The sequence below is a fragment of the Macrobrachium nipponense genome, chromosome 17 (genome assembly GCF_015104395.2).
Source record: "Macrobrachium nipponense isolate FS-2020 chromosome 17, ASM1510439v2, whole genome shotgun sequence".
NCBI lineage: Eukaryota > Metazoa > Arthropoda > Malacostraca > Decapoda > Palaemonidae > Macrobrachium > Macrobrachium nipponense.
Window position 1 is genome coordinate 74,570,609 of NC_087210.1, and position 14,000 is coordinate 74,584,608.

Genomic DNA, 14,000 nt, shown 5'->3' on the forward strand with positions numbered 1-14,000 from the left:
GCGGCGTAAAATAACATGAGAGCGCCCTAACAGGGCAAAGAACTAATTCCTCATTTAAATTACCAACAAAGTCGACCAGCGACTTCGGTACGAAAGACCTGGGAATGGAATTATCAGACGATTCAGTCTTTGCGACAAATTCAGGAAGGTATGACAAAATCATGTCTTGTCCAGATCTGTCAACCAGAAAAGAGTGTGCTTGCAGTTCACCCACCCTCTTGGCTGTAGCCAGTGAGACAAGGAAGAGTGTCTTAGAAGAGAGGTCCCTAAATTTGGCAGAATTCAGAGGCTCAAACGGAGGGAACCTTAAGGCTTGAAGGACTTTGTTAACGTCCATGTCGGAGGCGAACACTGCGGCCTGGGTCGAGATAGGGAAAAAGATCGAAGTAAATCTCTAATGACATAAGATGAAGAGATCTCAGGAAGCCTTGCCTTAAAAACATAGGAATGCACGAAGGTGACAGGGCCCTGTCATGATGTAAATGAACTAAAAACTCCGCTACTTTCGGTAAGGAAGGTCTAGAAATTGAATGTCCTTGAGACTTACACCAACGTCTGTAAAATGATGTTATTATGATATAACAAAGTTTCATGTATACTTACCTGGCAGGTATATATATAGCTATATTCTCTGTTCGCACTGGCAGAATTTCAAACTCGCGGCAACCGCTAGATCACTGGTAGTTCAGGTGATCGCCACCCGCTCCCGTGGCGCTGGTGCTCAGAATCATTCCCATTTTCGTCAGATTTTTTTCTCTGAACCCTGTCTCCTGAGGGAAGGTGGGTGGGAATTTAATTATATATACCTGCCAGGTAAGTATACATGAAACTTTGTTATATCATAATAACATCATTTTCATGTATGACACTTACCTGGCAGGTATATATATAGCTGATTGACACATTTGGAGGTGGGTCAAAGACAGCAACATTGTAAGAATTTTAAAAATTTAAAAATTTATAATACTCTTAGATTCCTTACCTGCTAAGGTAGCTGACTTCAGCATTCCTGCCTCTTAGCCTGCTAAACCTTAGTAGCTTCCAACTAGGACGTGACTATTAGTTGATGAAGCTAATACAAGGGTCTGACAACTGGACGGGACCAATTTGTGACAGGAAACCCTAGCCCTCTCTTACCAGCGGGCATTCTGCTAGGATAAGTTAGACCACCTGAACCACACACAAAACTAACTAACACACTACATTCACAGACTGAAGAGTAAATCACCCTCTCAGACAACCGTAAAAACACACCACTTCATTAAAATACCTAGCATGTTAGTAAGTTATGGGGTGGAAAATCCTTTGCCCAATACTGCTCCTGAGGATACATATGGACCCAACGTTTGACAATTGTCAAACGTTGTTTGACGTTTCTAAGGTAATGACTTGCAACACTGAATTAGTCCTCCAAAACGTCGTTTCAATGATATCTTTGAGGGCCATATTCTTTTTAAAAGCCAACGAAGTAGCTACTGCTCTCACTTCGTGCGCCTTAACCTTAAGGATGCCGAAATTTTCTTCTTGGCATAACATATGAGATTCTTTAATTAGTTCCCTAAGGAAAAAGGCAATAGCATTTTTGGTCATTGCTCTGCTAGGATCCTTCACAGAGCACCACAGTGATTCTGAAGTTCTCTAATCTTACTGGTTTTCTCCAAATAAAAGCGCAATGCCCTTACTGGACAAAGAACTCTCTCTTGTTCCTGTCCTACTAGATCTGAAAGACCCATAATTTCAAACGACCTTGGCCATGGATGAGCTGGATTTCTCGTTCTTGGCCAAGAACCCCTCCTGAAATGAGCAAACCGCTTTGTCATGTTTCCAACCAATATGTTTGCTAATTGCTTGCAGCTCACTCACCTTTTAGCTGTGGCCATGGCCACCAAAAAGATGGTCTTTTGAGATACCTCTCAACGAAGCTTGATCCATCGGTTCGAACTTACTAGTTCCTAAAAATTTCAGGACCACATCGAGATTCAGGAAGGCGCTCTTGTATTGGGGCTCCTTCCTTGTTGCAAAGGACCTCATGAGGTCTCTCAGATCTAGATTATTTGTAATATCTAGACCTCTATGTCTAAATACTGAAGCCAACATACTCCGATACCCTTTAATCGTCTGAGTTGACAATTTTATTTCCTTCTTTAAGTATAAAAGGAAGTCGGCAATTTGGGTCACAAGGTACTGGATGAAGAAATTTTCCGACTCTTGCACCACTTGCGAAAGATTTCCCACTTCGCCTGGTACACCTTAATAGTAGAGGCTCTTCTAGCTCCGGCCACCGCTCTGGCCGCTCTCTAGAAAACCCCCTCGCTCTGACAAGTCTTTCGATAGTCAGAACGCAGTCAGACCCAGAGCGAGGGTGTTCTTGTGGTACCTGTTGAAGTGAGGCTGTTTGAGTAGATCTACTCTTGCTGGAAGTGTCCTTGGTACATCTATTGTCCATTCCAGTACCTCTGTGAACCAATCTCGGGCCGGCCAGTATGGAGCTATGAGAGTCATTCTTGTCCCCTGACTCTCCCTGAATTTTCTTCAAAACCTTCCCTAATATCTTGAACGGGGGAAAGGCGTAGACGTCTAGCCCCGTCCAATCTAGAAGAAAAGCGTCTACTGCGACTGCTTGACGGTCTGGGACTGGAGAGCAATAAGTCGTTAATCTCTTTGTCATTGCTGTCGCAAACAAGTCCACCACTGGGCGACCCCATAATTTCCACAGACTCTGGCATACTTCTAAATGAAGAGTCCATTCTCGTTGATAGAAGTTGACCTTCCCTGCTCAACAGGTCCGCTCTCACATTCTTCTCCCCTTGAATGAATCTGGTGAGAAGGGTTACGTTTCCTTTTCTGCCCAAAGAAGGATCTCCTCCGCCAACTTGCAAGAGAGATTGAATGTGTCCCTCCTTGTTTGCGGATGTACGCAGAGCTGTGGTATTGTCCGCGTTGACTTGTACCACCTTGTTGCGAATCACCGCGTTGAACTCTTTCAAAGCCAGAAAATCGCCATCAGTTCCTTCCTGTTTATATGCCAAGCTGCTTCCTCCTTGCTCCAACGACCTGAAACTTCGTTGATGTCCGAGAGTCGCTCCCCAGCCTGCGTTCCGACGCGTCTGAGAACAATACATGGTCTGGGTTCTTTTGCTGGAGAGACGCTCCCTTCGCTAACTTCCCCGGAGTTAGCCACCACCGCAATTCCTCTTTGATCTTGCGAGGAATTCGAAACAGGAAGGAATCTGGTTGCGATTTTTCTTGGCCAGACTTGGTTCAAAAATATTTGTAGGGGTCTCATGTGAAGCATTCCTAGAGAAACGAACCGTTCAGGGACGAGAGTGTCCCCAGTAAGCTCATCCACTCTCGTGCTGAACATTGTTCTTTCTCTAGAAAGGCTTGCACTTTCCGGATGCACTGCTCTTGTCTGTTGGGAGACGGAAAAGCCCGAAAAGTCACTGAGGAGATCAGAATCCCAAATAAACTAGCTCCTGATTGGGTGTCATATTTGACTTTTCTAAGTTCACCATCAACCCTAACTCTTTCGTTAATGTTAACGTCATTTCTAAGTCCTCCAGACATTGCTTTCTTGATTGGGCTCTTATGAGCCAATCGTCCAGGTATAGACACACACTTATTCCTAGAATGTGTAGCCACTTCGCCACGCTCGCCATCACTCTTGTAAAAAACTTGTGGGGCTGTGCACAGTCCAAAGCAGAGGGCTTGAACTGAAAGACCCTGTTCTGGATCACAAATCTCAGGTACTTCCTGGATCCTGCATGAATTGGGATATGAAAATATGCGTCTTGAAGGTCCAGGGTGACCATCCAGTCCCTGGACGTACCGCTGCCAGTACTGAATCGGTCGTCTCCATCGTAAATTTTGTTTTCTCCACAAATAAATTGAGTGACTTACGTCCAGTACTGGTCTCCATCCCCCCGAGGATTTCGCTACTAAAAACAAGCCGGTTGTAAAATTCCAGAGATAAGTGATCCAGAACAGGTTCTATTGCTCCTTTCTTGAGCATAGAAAGAACTTGTTCTTGTAGTGCTTCTTGTTTCCCTGGATCGCTGTAGTAAGCTCCAAGCTCTCTTGGCGATGTCGCAAGAGGTGGTCTCTTCAGAAAGGGATCTTGTAACCTTCTTCGGCTACCTTGACGACCCAAGGATCTGCTCCCTTTTGCTTGCCAAATCTCCCAAAAACTTTCTGGAGTCTGGCACCCTACTGATGTCTGAAGGACTTGTTGTTCATTGTTAGTATGGGTTTCGAACCCCTCTGGACGGAGCTCTTCTTGCTCTGAAGGCAGGGCGGAGAAAAGGACTTGCCTCGAAAGGGCTGACTAGTTTGCCTTGATTCCTTAGGGGTCTTCTTAACCACCTTTGTTGGGTAAAAATTTCCTTACCGAGGAAGTTAACAGATCCTGCGTCGCCTTCTGAGTTAGGGAAGCGAAATATCCTTGATAATATCCGCAGAAACAATTGATCCGAAAGTGGAATAAACCAATTCGGATTTCTGGGCGCTTAGAGACGCCCTTAGCAGCAAAAGAGCATAGGAGTGACCTTTTCTTTAAAACTCCTGCGGTGAAAAGAGATGCTAATTCATTCGCGCCATCCCTTAAGGCTTGTCCATGCAGGACATAATACTGCTTGGGAGTTGAGAAGCCGTCGATTCATTATCTTCCACTGTTCGTCCCAGAGCCCCCAAGGACCAATCCAGAAAATTAAAAACCTCGAAGGTCCGGAAAATCCCTTTCAAGAGATGATCTAATTCTGATGGAGACCACCACACTTTGGCCGAATTCAAGGCATGTCTGCGGGAACTGTCAACAATGTTGGAAAAATTCACCCCCTGGGAGGAGGCAGGAACTCCCAGGCCGAGATTTTCCCCCGTCGCATACCAAATTCCGGACTTCGATGCCAATTTGCAGGAGGGAAGAGAACACAGTCTTGCCGCTTCCCTCTTTTCCTTCAACCACGTATCAATTCTTTGAAGAGCCTTCTTAGCCGTAATCGAAAACTTCATCTTCAAAAAACGAGGACTTCTTCGGAGTTTTATTCTTAGAGAATTGAGAAAGGGGTGATGTCGGAGCTGCAGGCTGAAAATCCCTTCAAAAAGTGAAAGAAGGCAATTCGTCAATTTCTTATAGTCTGAAGAAGGTGCTTCACCTTCTTTTCTTCCTCAGATTCTAAGTCTTCTATTTCCTCTTCTGCCGAAAGACACGTCCTGTAAATCCAGTCTTGCTGCAGAAAATCTTCTCCAACCTCGCGGGAAGAAACAGGCTCCTGCCGCCTGCGTCCTGCGTCCTTCTGGGCTCCGAGGTTGCGTCCTGCGTCCTGTTCCGGAAGCTTGCGTCCTGCGTCCTGCTTCCTGTTCTCGCAACTTGCGTCCTGCGTCCTGCTCCCGTAACTTGCGTACTACCCGAGACTCCGAAGCATGACGAGAAGGAGGCCAAACCATCATGCGTCCTCTTAGATGACTTGACTGGGAGAGATGCGTCCTTACGCCTCGTAGGAGGATGTTCCGATGTTCCCCACGATTTAACCAAATCGGCTAACCTTCCTTGCATCTCTTCAAGGAAGTTCCTAGTCACTGCTTCCTGGCGGGAAGTCTGAGCAAGCGGCTAGAACGAGGACGAGACGGATCTTCAAAACGAGAAACTCGATCTTGAGTTCTACGATAAGGAGAAGATATCAGAGAGATTGCTCCGTATTCAGAAGGAGGGCTCCTATCCAGAGCACCGTCGTACACGTGAGGTCTTGCGTCTTGTCTTGACTTAAAGGATCTCCTCCTTTTAATCGGAACCACCTCTTCCTCATCACTAGAAGAGAAAATCTCGGGACTACTCCACCGTTCTTGAGGGTAACGCTCATCTTGAGAAGACGTAGGTCTATGCGTCCTCTTCAGAGGACGCGAAACTTCCGCATAACGTCCATACCTGCCTGACGCAGCACTATCTGTAGAGGAAAAAACACTTCCCAGTGTCGCCTTTCCTATGGCGCACTGCTGCAGCCTGGGACGCAAAACAGGACTGCCTGAAGGGACAACTGATCGTATGGGAACCCCTCTCGCCTCCCTTCGACTGTCGACATGCCTTCTCCCTTGGGTCTGGGAGCTTGGCAGAGGCCTAGGTCTAGGAGCACGAGTGAGACGATCAGCCGCCCCCTCCACTACACTGACACTTTCAAATCGTACCCACTTTGTCTGTAAGCACGCTGAATCTGATCGCCCATTGACGCGAAGGGCGGCAAACACTTTCACAATATTAGTATCCTCAGAAACAGCAGCGGGCGCAGGAGAGACCTGAGGAGAAGGATTAACAACTTCTACTTGGGAAGAAGGGGGAGAAATAACAGAAGTATTCAAGGCCTTACTAGAAGAACCTGACCTCTCACTCCGAGACACCGACCTTCTTACTCTATCCTTTTCAAGTCTCTCAACATATTTGGTGAAAGTCCTCCACTCCTTCTCATTTAAACTTTCAACACTTCATTATCTATTATCCCAAGTACACAAAACCTCTCTACACTTCTTACATACTGTGTGAGGGTCTACCGAAGCTTTCGGCAGTCTCACCTTGCACCCTTCTTTCATACACACTCGAAATACTATACCAGAATCAGACATTATAATAACTTCCAATCGCGATTGCCAATCCAACTTTCCAATACGATACCCAATAAACCATCCAAGTACAGCGAAAGTCAGCTAACGAGTTTCGAATTCTAGCAGGGAACCAACAACGATGTTGCCGGTTCAGTGGCAGAGAAAAAAATCTGACGAAAATGGGAATGATTCCGAGCACCAGCACGGGCGGGGAGCGGCGGGGTGGCGATCACCTGAACTACCAGTGATCTAGCGGTTGCCGCGAGTTTTGAAATTCTGCCAGTGCGAACAGAGAATATAGCTATATATATACCTGCCAGGTAAGTGTCATACATGAAACCGACCATTTAGCCTGATAATTTACTCTGGTTGATTGCCGCCTGGCAAGAGCCAACTGTCGCGCCACTCTGGAGGAGAACCCTTCGTGCTTGGAGAACCTCCTGACAGTCTCCAGGCATGAAGATGAAGCATGTGGAGCCTCTGATGGAACCGATGAAAATGGGGTTGTTTGAGAAAATCTGGTCTCTCTGGCAGCGAATGGGGGGTTCACCAGTGCTTCCAGAAGGTCGGGAAACCATCTTCTTCTGTGGCCAGAAGGGGCGATCAAGGTGAGATCCAGACGCTTGGTTGCCCTCACTTTGTTGAGGACTGACCTCACCAGAGAGAACGGAGGAAAAGCATAGGCTTGAAGTCCCTCCCAGTCCTGCAAAAGAGAGTCTGTCCCGGCACTCTGAGGAGTCTGGTAAGGGGGCGAAGAATATCTGGCACCGAAATTCAGTGGGGTGGCAAACAGATCGACTGTGACAGGCCATTTCTTCCTGAGGCTGTCGAAGACTTCCTGGCAAAAGTGTCCACTCCGACCCTTGAACTTCGTTCGGTCTCGACAAGGCGTCTCTAAGACGTTGTGATGGCCCAGGATAAACTGAGGGACCACGTAATCCCCCTGTCTTCTGCCCAACACAGGATTGATCGGGCTTCTTGAGTGAGAAGATCCGACTGTGTGCCGCCTTGGTTTCTCAAGTACGAGACTGCTGTGGTGTTGTCGACAAAGATCGCGACAACCGACTCCAACAGTTGTTCCTGAAATGAAAGAAGGCCTAGGTACACTGCCCTCAGTTCCCTCCAATTTATTGACATGCTCCTCTCCTCCTCTAACAAAGGCCCGAAGCGGCTTCGGAGCCCAGGTGTGTGCCCCAACCTTGATCCGAGGCGTCTGACCAAAACATTAGGTCCGGAGGAACCGAAAGAAGAGAGTGTCCTGACTTGAGGCGGTGAACTTGCATCCACCAACGGAGATCCTTCTGACATTGTGGAGAAGAGGCGACTATCGTGTCCTCGGACACGAAATCCCATGACTGGCGAAGTGTCGACTGAAGGGACCTCATTCTGAGACGACCTCCGGGAACCAGTTGGATGAGGGATGACAAATGGCCCAGGAGAGACCTCCAAAGAGAAACAATGGCTGCGTTACGGAGGACAAAAATTCTTCTATCAGACTCAGAAGCTTGTCTATCCGTTTTCTGAGCGGGAGAAGCCCTCAAAATCTGGGAATTCAAAACAATCCCCAGATAAGTCATGATCTGGCAAGGGATTAGATTGGACTTGTCGAAGTTGACACGAATGCCCAACTCGACACAAAGAGACAGAACTATCTCCCTCGACCGGAGACATTTCTCTAGAGATCGGCCTGGACTAGCCAATCGTCCAGATACCGAAGCATCCTTACGTTTAACTGATGCAGAATAGCTGAAACAGGAGCCATCACCCGAGAAAAGACCTGTGGAGCAGTGGTGAGGCCGAAACAAAGGGTCTTGAACTGGAAAACTCCCGAGTCCATGAAAAAACGAAGGTAAGGTCTGCTTCTGGATGGATGGGGATTTGCAGATAAGCATCCTGCAGATCGATGGAAATCATCCAGTCCCCCTCCTGACGGATGAAAGAACAGTCTGGACCGTCTCCATCCTGAACTTGGACTTTACAATGAACTTGTTCAAAACCGAAAGATCTATGATGGGGCGCCAGGCACCCGAGGCCTTTAGAACTACAAACATCCGAGAGTAAAACCCGGGGAGAAGGAGGAGCTCGCTCTATGGCATCCTTCTCCAAGAGGGCCGAAAGCTCCTTCTCCAAGGCTTGACCCCTGATTGAGTGAGGGGAATAACTGCTGAACTCGAGAGGACGATTGGAAAGTGGAGGTCTGGAAACAAAAGGGATCTCGTAACCTTCCTTCAGGACCTCCACCACCCAAGCATCCACCGCTCTCCCCTGCCAAGCTGACCAATGGCGGGAGAGACAAGCTCCTACTGCGGTCTCCAGGCGAGGTGATGACTCCTACTTCCGAAAATTCTTACGCAGAGACAAGGAAGAAGAAGAAGAAGAAGAAGAAGAAGAAGAAGAAGAAGGTCCTCCTGGAGGTTGAGCTCTTTCTCTGCCCTTAGAGCCACGCCAAGAACCTCCCCGCGTTTCAAAGGGTGAGCACCAGAGGATGAAGAAGAGGCACCAGCAAGCTGAGATGTACTCTGGAAAAAAAAAAAAAAGAGCCAGAAGGAGGTTGTTGGGCTGGAGCAGAAGGTACGATGGGTCCTAAACTTACGCTTACTCCTTGAAGGAACGGGAGGAAGACCAGAGGAAAAAGCTCTTGATAATGGCCCAGTGAGCTTGGGAAGAGGCATCACCTTGATGTTCCTTCAAAACTCAGAAAGCACAGAAATACGAAAAGAAAATCGCCAAAAAGGAGAAGAGGGACAACAGACGGGTTCTCTGAATCTCGATACAGAGGAGGGTAACTGCGACAAATACAGGTTACGCCTTAGAGAAACAAGAAAGGCCTGCATTGAAGCAGCAAGCTTGTTCTGATGTACAGAAGCGATTGAAATGGATGAGCAGAATTTCTCAAAAAGAGGAGCATCAGGAGGAACAAACCCGGAGTCCTGATATACATTAAAAGCCCTTGAGGACCCACATATTGAAGGATTGAGCTCCTTGTAAGGAGCTCATAAACAGCCTCCATAGCAATAAAATCTCAATTGAGACAGAGACCGAAGCCTTAGAAGGCAAGGGTTGACTTGAAAGTCGGACAAAATCAGGATTTGGCTTGGGGGGTGAGAGAATGAAGAATCATCCGCCACCTGGTAAACTCCTCACCGGTGTCGTAGAAGAGAAGAGAGCTTCCTCTCCCTTCCCTGATCACCTTCGAAAGTTTAGCGGCAACGTCCGCCCTCACTCTCGCGAACCTCTGGGCAAAGGGAACGTTAAAAATTCCCGTGACCGGGAAGGACCGTCAAGAAAAATACCTTCTGTAATACAACGAGGCGGAGGCGCTCTGCTCTTTAGGCCTCGCCTGAGGAAGAAAACTCAAAATTAAATAAAAAAGTTTCTTGAATTCTACATCATGACATCCATTCGAGGAAACATCAATATCACACGAATCCGCGTCATCATCATCATCATCGTCAGATCCTAACTTAGAAACTTCCTCTGAAGTAAAATCCTGACGACTAGCTATCTTAGGTCTGACACTAATATCCCTCCCCCTTCTCCTAAATAAGAAAGCCCGTTGGCACTGTTACGGGACTAACAGGGGACAAGTTGGGTAAAGATTCGTTAGGCACCTGCCCGGACCGGATCCCCCCTAGGCCTTCGCCACGACGGGGTTCACAAGCCGGGGTATCGTCGCACCGTTACCCATGGTGCTGTCGACAGGTACCTGACGAGGAGCTGAAAATGAATCTAAAAGTGTGTAAGACATTCTAGTAAAGGCTTCTTGAAAATTCTCTGACAGATTGTTAAACTTAGCAGAAATATCTCTATCTAGACTAAGCTGTAATTTCTTAAAATTCTGTTTCCAGGTAGTTTCCATTGCCAAAATCTTCGAATCTACATCAGAAATAACTTCACTAATTACCGGTTGTACAGGGGGCAAAGCATCAATTAATTCGGAGTCGGAGTCGTACGATACCGAAACCGAAGAGCCAGAATCATGAGCGCCCAAGTCAAAGAATTCGTTAGATACAGTTCTAGCAATCGATTTCTTTTCTCCTTAAACCGATCTTTTTACGCTGCAAGATTGTTTGGCGTTTCATATAAGCAGTCATATCCTCGTCAGACCAGGGCTTACATACGTCACAACGAGAAGTCAAAGTCACAACCTGTCACGACAGAGCTACAAATGTCATGTGGTTATACTCCCTGCTACTCATCCTTGTCCCACAAACCGGGCAGTTCCTGATGTTGCTGGCAGAAGGAAGCATCGTAATTTCTTGGTAATCCATTGTAGAATTGGACAGGTCAGTAGTTCCGGGTCGCGCAAAAGTTCGTAATTTAAGATAAGAACCACTACAGAAATCAAAGTTAATTCACTATTTCGTGATGTAATGCGTGAGTGGTAATTCATATAAAGTCTCATTTAACAAATAATGAAAGCTTTAAAGGCACAAAAATGTTTAAGGAAATTTATAAAGAGCGGCCGTGATGTAAACAACACGGGCGCTCGTTAACAACTGATTTGAGGGAAGGTTTTTCGTATCTGTCAACGACAGTGTTGCCAACTGGCGGACAGAATAGGAGGTAACAGGGTTGCCAATGTGGTAAATTTTGGTGCGGTTTTTGGGGATTTAGGGCTAGATAAATTATATTAAGGTAATGTTTATTAATACAAAATTAAGGATCAGCGTCTGCTCTATTTCCCAGCATAGAATCCGCTGATACATAAGGTCCAAGAGAAAAACATTTATCATATGTTACTCTAACATCCTTTAAATAGTGGGATGCAAATACTGAATTGCACCTCCAATAAGTTGCTGCTAAAATGTTTCTCATGGACATATTTTTTGTAAAAGAAAGGGAAGTTGCCACAGCCCGGACTTCGTGAGCTTTTACTCTCAGCAGCTTTAAAGAGTTCTCTTGGCAATTCCTGTGAGCTTCGGTAATCACATTTCTGACAAAGAACGCCAGTGCGTTCTTTGACATAGGTCTTCTTGGGGTTCTTACGAACACCAAAGACTTTGTCTACATCCCTGAAGCTGTGTCTTCTTTTTTAAATAGAATTTTAAGGTCCTGACTGGGCAAAGGGACCGATCCAACTCTCTACCTACCAGAGAAGAGAGTCCCTTGACTTCAAAACTTCTAGAGGCCAAGGTTTAGAAGGGTTTTCATTCTTTGCCAGGAATAGATCCTGGAAAGAAATAACAGCCGAGTCTTTTTTAAATCCCACCCGAGAGTCCAAAGCATGCAATTCACTGATCCTCTTAGCAGTTGCGAGAGCCAACAGGAATATGCATTTACTAGTGAGATCTCTGAATGAGATTTTATCTAGAGGCTCGAACCTGTCCGACATCAAGAATTTAAGGACTAGGTCAAGGTTCCAACTCGGGGGAATAGAAGATCTCAATTTCTTAGTCTCGAAAGACCTGATGAGATCATGAAGATCCTTATTATTTTCAAGATTCAGCCCTGTGTTTCTAAAAACAGCCGAGAGCATGCTCTTATATCCCTTGATAGTGGATACGGCCAAATTGGACTCTTCTCTTAAGAAGAGGAGAAAATCCGCGATTTCAGTTACAGAGGTATTGGAAGAGGAACCACCCATATCCCCGGAACCACCCATATCCTGACAAGGGCTACGGCCGCCTGTGCGACACCTAGATTCCCTGTCAGGTAAAGGTTTATCCTTCCGAAAGCTAGAAAAACCCTCCTGGCTTAATTGTCTTTTGGAAGAAGTCCGTCTCTTGGTTGTCACTTGTGGCTCATTGCGCCAGGTTGGCGCTCGTGGCTCCTTGCGCCAGGCTGGCGCTTCTGGCGCATTTCGGCAGGGTGGCGCTTCTGGCGCATTTCGGCAGGGTGGCGCTTCTGGCGCATTGCGCCAGGCTGGCGCTTCTGGCTCTTCCGACTCGTATGGAGCTTCTAGCGCATCTGGCGCATTGCGCCAGGTTGGCGCTTTAGGCGCATTCTTTTCTTCTTTCCTTTCCTTCGTTCTCTTTATCGGAAGGAAAGAGTCCTTTTTTCTGGGAGTCTCCTTCGTGAAAACTCCTACTAAAGCGGAAAGCTGCTCCTGTACATTTAGGAGAATTTTCGCAGCCGCATTCTCTTTCTCCTTTCCTGATTCAGGTGAGGGAGGTCTAGAAGAGGAAGGAGACTCCGATTTACGTTTAGGAATTAGTTTTCTTTTCTTCCTTTCACATGGAGATCCATCGGAGAAAATGTTCAGGGCTTGAATTCAAAGTTGGAGCCTTCCAACTCCTCTTTAAGGGGCGTGACAGTTCATCAGAGCTCCAGCCCCTTACATTAGGTGAAGAATCTGACGACGAAAAACACTTTTTAGGATGCTTTTTCGGTAGCGATCCTTGGCAGTTCGGGTCGTCACAGAATCTGCCGAGGGGATGCCTGATCGGTGGGGATTCTCCATAACCTCCGTAAGGCTTTTGACATTCCTTCTCCTCTGGGCCTGTGAGCTTGGAAGAGGTCTAGGCCTGGGAGCGAGATGGAGCCGATCAGACGCACCCTCCACTGCACTAGGGACACTTAAATCACTCTCACTGTGCTTACCTTGTAACATCAGCAATTACTTCGTTCCATCCTTTGTAGTGCAGCTTTAAGATATGACAATTTGTCCAAAATTGCATTTTTTCCTAACTATACAAACCTGAGGTCCTTTTACAATAGGAAGGTACTAGCTGGCAGCTGGATATCGGTCGTAAGCTTTCGAACAAGGGGTTCGGTAGTTAACTGCTTGTCCGACAGGCGCGCGCGCGCGACTGGGAGGTAAACAAATCACTTTTGCTTTTGGCCCAAGCAAAAACTGCAGAGTGAGGGGTGGCATGAGGTGGGGCTATGTGTAAAAGGACCTCAGGTTTGTATAGTTAGGAAAAATGCAATTTTGGACAAATTGTCATTTGTTCCGACAACGGCATACCTTCGGTTCCGGTCCTTTTACAATAGGAAGACTCACTTCTTGGGGTGGGAGGAATCTGAGTCTTTTGTGAACAGACTGGTGTTCGCCCAACCTTGGAAGCCTCCCTGGTCGTAAGAGCGAGGGAGGGATCCAAGCTTCTGTCCGATTGATCGGGGTGTGCACCGCAGGATCAATGGTCAGACCTCTGGACCGAGACTAAGAGAGAGGCATGCGTATCTCTTCGTACCAGCAATGTAAGAACTTGTTCCTGTACAGGAGCAAATATAAAGTCATGGGTTTGACTCTTGTAGGCATCCACTTCCCCCCCTTGTAGAAGGAAGTGGTGGATATTCTGCTCCTATCCCTAGTGAAAGGGATAGGATGGGGCTCTGTCATATAGCTCACCTGCATCTCGTCCTCATCCAGCGTAGTGACGACATGGCCCTCTGCCCACAGGTAGAGGGGAAGGAAAAAGATGGGAAGAGAGAGCCAGTCACTCACTCACTCACACATCCATCCACAC

At 46.9% G+C, this 14,000-nt stretch overlaps 1 protein-coding gene across 3 annotated transcripts in view; it reads right to left on the minus strand.

The window, feature by feature from the left end:
* Window positions 1–14,000, minus strand: part of LOC135196064 (mediator of RNA polymerase II transcription subunit 20-like) — a 292,162-nt gene that overhangs the window by 252,718 nt on the left and 25,444 nt on the right. The gene's annotated exons all lie outside the window — the stretch shown is intronic.